Raw genomic sequence first — 4,131 nt, forward strand, 5'->3', positions numbered from 1 at the left:
CTCACCAGCTGGGAACCACAGTCTGTCTATCGTACGCAAGCTGCCTTGCTGAGCATTGGGGTCAATTGTTATAATTTTAAATTTCAATGAGTTTGCACTTGAAATGGGTAAGTCACATACGCACATGGAAAATAACTATAAATACTATTATATAGTAAATTAAAATATTCCCAAACAAAAAACTATCACTGACTAGTAGGAGAGCTAACCAGTACTAGATGACTAAGAGAGAGAGTATTGAGTTTAGTCAGTGCCCCAGGGAAATCCTCAGGAGGAAGTAGGATTGGAACTGGGTTTTAAGTGTAAGTACTGACTAGGAAAGATACTAGGGTTTGGGCTGGCTAACAAAGAATTCTTGAGAATTCTTTGGTGCAAAAATGTGATTTTACTGAAGCTTGGGGACAGGCCCCTGGGCAGAAAGAGCCACACGGGGGTCATGAGGAGAGGCCCATTACACACTTTCAAGTTCAAGCTGAGAGGGGATTAGGAATAGCCTAAATCTCTAAGGAATTTTGGAAGCAAGGTTTCCAGGACCTTGAGGGGGCTAGCTATTGTTAGGGAAAGGTCATTTATTACTGTCTAGTAAAACCCTAGTCATGAGACCCTTCAGATATATATCGGTGGGTCGTTTGCTTGGGGGATGACTGCCACCATCTATCTCGGGAGTTAGAGATAAAGGAAGTTTCCAAAGGAATTTTTAGATGTTAAAGTAGACTTACAGGATCCTGGAGGTTGGGCTAAGATTGACTTTTGCCCTTAGCAAAGTATTAACATTGAGGCAGCTGAGCTCCTAGAGGAATGTCACTCTGCCTGCTTCAAGGACTTGTCAGTGGGCTGTAGGTAGTAAGGAAATTTAATTTTTCTTTTGCCTTTATTTCCCACATCAGTACCGTGTTACATGGGAGAGCATGGGAGCCTTTTGAGCTCAGGCATGGGCAAAGGCACAAAGAAAGTAAATGTTCAGGCAGGTTTGTGAGCTACCAAGTAGACCAGTCCAGCTGGATCACAAGAGATTCAGAGGAGACAAAACAGAGAGGGGGGGAGCAAATCATATGTAAAACACAAAAGGTTCAGGTAATAATATATTTTTCTTGTTCATCTCTTCTAAGAAAAGAAGGAAAAATCACTGTGGGAAATGAATCCCCGGTTGTTGTTCTGAGTTCATTAGCAAAACATTTAACAAATATTTATGAACAATAAATGAGTGTCTGCTTGTGTATACAAGTCTGTCTAAACAGGTGGATCTTTTTCTAAGGCTCCTTTCACATAAAGGACACAGAAACCATAACATAACCAAGGATAATGTTCAAACTATGTGCCTACTGATTGAGGGGTGGCACCGACCAATCAGAAAAGCTACCAGCCATAATGACCTGGTATGGATAAACCTATGTGACCAGCTGAAGGAGATCTTTATTTAAAAACTATTATTGCTATCTTAGCACAACTAGATGTTCTTTCATTTTCTTTTAAAAATTCCCTTTGAAAGCACACAGTTGGGCATATTCCTTTGGACCTAATCAATTTTGATTGTTATATCATTTCTTTCTGTGATGAGTTTGGTTTGCTCTGCTTGGCAGTAGCTAGAGTGATAAGTGCCATTTCCTTCTGTATTGTAAGGATGAGAAAACCATCCAGGTCTCTAGAAAAGACCAGCTAACCTTTGGGACATATTTTTATATCCTGAGATGATAATCTAGGCCTCTGTTTGAGAGTCTAATATAAGAAGAGATGGCCAGGTTGTTTTTGGTAAACACCTGGGTTGCAGATGGCTGACATATCTTTTTCATATTCTTAAATGCTCCTGCAAGGGTTTGAATAACTCATCATGGAATAAAGAGAGTAGGAAACACTAACCTTTCTCCAGCTACAGGCAACAAACTCAGGACAACCTCCTGATCAGCAAAATCATGGCAATGGTAAAAACCTGCATATCCAAGATGAATGCCCCCCGGTCTAACATTGTTTATCCTTGGCCCAAATGGAGGGGGACTGAAAATAGAAAAGCAGCCCCTGTCAGCAAAAGATAGCGTGGTACTGCTAGCTGGCTTGGTACTGTCAGGAGATGGCCTGGCACTCGGGCCAGGGAAAATACAACAAGACTACTACAAGAGAGGACAGGAGTGTGACCAGCCAATGCCTTTCAGAATCATATATGTAAACCTCTCAAACAAATATTATCAAATTGAATCTAGCAAGGCACAAAAAGTACAATACATCCCAACCAAGTTGGGCTTATTCCAGAGCAGCTAGATTGGTTTAACTATTAATAATCATCCCCCATAAGTCTCAACATTAAGGAACTAAAGAAGAAAAATAACTGATAATTTTAAAAATGGAGCAAAATAATTTGTTAAAATTCAACACCTATTCATGATTTTATTTTAAAAGATTTACTTATTTGTTTGAGAGAAAGAGCACGCATGAGCAAGGGAAGGGACAGAGGGAGAGGGAGAGAGATTTCTCAAGCAGACTCCTGGCTGAGCGTGGAGCCCTACACCACTGGGCTTGATCCCAGGACCCTGAGATCATGACCTGAAGCCAAATCAAGAGTCGGTTGCCTAACTGATTGAGCCACCCAGGTGCCCCCTGTTCATGATTTTAAAAACAAACAAAACTCTTAGAAAACTAAGAAGAAAACTTCCTTAATTCAATACAAGAATATCCACAAAACTTTATAGAAAACATCATACTTAATGGTGAAAAATTGAAAGCTACTAATCTGAGATCAGAAGTGAGGTAAGGACACTTCCATCACGGTTTTTATGCAATGGCATATTGGAAATTCCATCCAGTGAAGTGAGGTGAGAAAGGGAGATAAAATATGTAAAGATGGAAAAGGAAAAATTATGTCCTTATTTACAGATAACATGATTGTATATATAGAACGTCCATAAGAACTATCAGAATTAAGAAGTGAATCCATTGTTTTCCTGTATTTACGTGGTGATTACGTGAAAAAAAAAATCAATCAGTTCTATTTCTACATAAAAGTAAATGATAGAAAGTGACTTTTAGAAAGATGTCATTTACAATAGCACCAATGAACATAAAATACTAGGAAGAAATCAAAGAAAAGAAATCCAAGTCCTCTGCACAGAAAACAAACACCCCTCCCCCCCCCCCCCCCCCCCATAAGCCCAACTAAAGAAGGCTTGTAGATGATGGCGTGGGCTCTACTATGTTCAGAGGTTGGAAGCCTAATTTGGAAAGCTGAAGATGGACTATAAAGATGTTAGTTGTCCTCATATTGATCTCTCTAGATTTCATGAAATCACAATCAAAATCACATTTTAAAATCTAAGTTGACAAGTTATTTATAAAATTTATATGGAAATGTAAAGGTCCAAAAATAGTCAAGACAAACGTGAACAAGAATGAGCTATGTTGGAGGACTTACACAATCAAATATCAAGGCTTAGTAAAAAGCCATAGTCATTAGCTTTGTAGGTGGCCCAAAGATAGACAACAACACAACCTAAGTAGAATACAAAGTCCAGAGACACATCACATACATCCAGTCACATAATTTATGAAGTGAAAAAAAATTGAAAAATATGTTCTTTTCAATACAGTGCCAATAACGAATCTTGTTTCCTAATTACATCATATACATAAAATCGCTTCCAGGTGAATCATAGATCTTAATTTAAAAGACAGGGGCACCTGGGTGGCTCAGTTGATTGAGCGTCCAACTCCTGATTTCGGCTCAGGTCATGATCTCTGGGTTGTGGGATCAGACCCCATATCAGGCTCTATGCTGGGCGCAGAGCCTGCTTAAGATTGTCTCTCTCCATCTCCCTCTGCTCTTACCCTGCCACGCACACGTGCTCTCTCTCTCTTAAAAAAAAAAAGAGAGAGAGAAAAGAAAAAGAAAAAGTAACAAAGCTTCTAGAAATCAACATAAGAAAATTTATTTATAACTTCGGCATAGGCAAACTTTCTTAAACGGGACACCAAATCACACATTATAAAGGAATAAGATTAATAAATGTAACTACCTGAAAATTAATAAGTTCTTTTCCTCAAATTACATCATTAAGAGTGAAAAGCAAATCACAGAGTGATATATTGTACAGTGTAAATGCTGTACAGAAATGAGTATAAATGAGCTCCTCCTGCATGCAACAG

The sequence above is a fragment of the Zalophus californianus genome, chromosome 14 (genome assembly GCF_009762305.2).
Source record: "Zalophus californianus isolate mZalCal1 chromosome 14, mZalCal1.pri.v2, whole genome shotgun sequence".
Classification (NCBI taxonomy): domain Eukaryota; kingdom Metazoa; phylum Chordata; class Mammalia; order Carnivora; family Otariidae; genus Zalophus; species Zalophus californianus.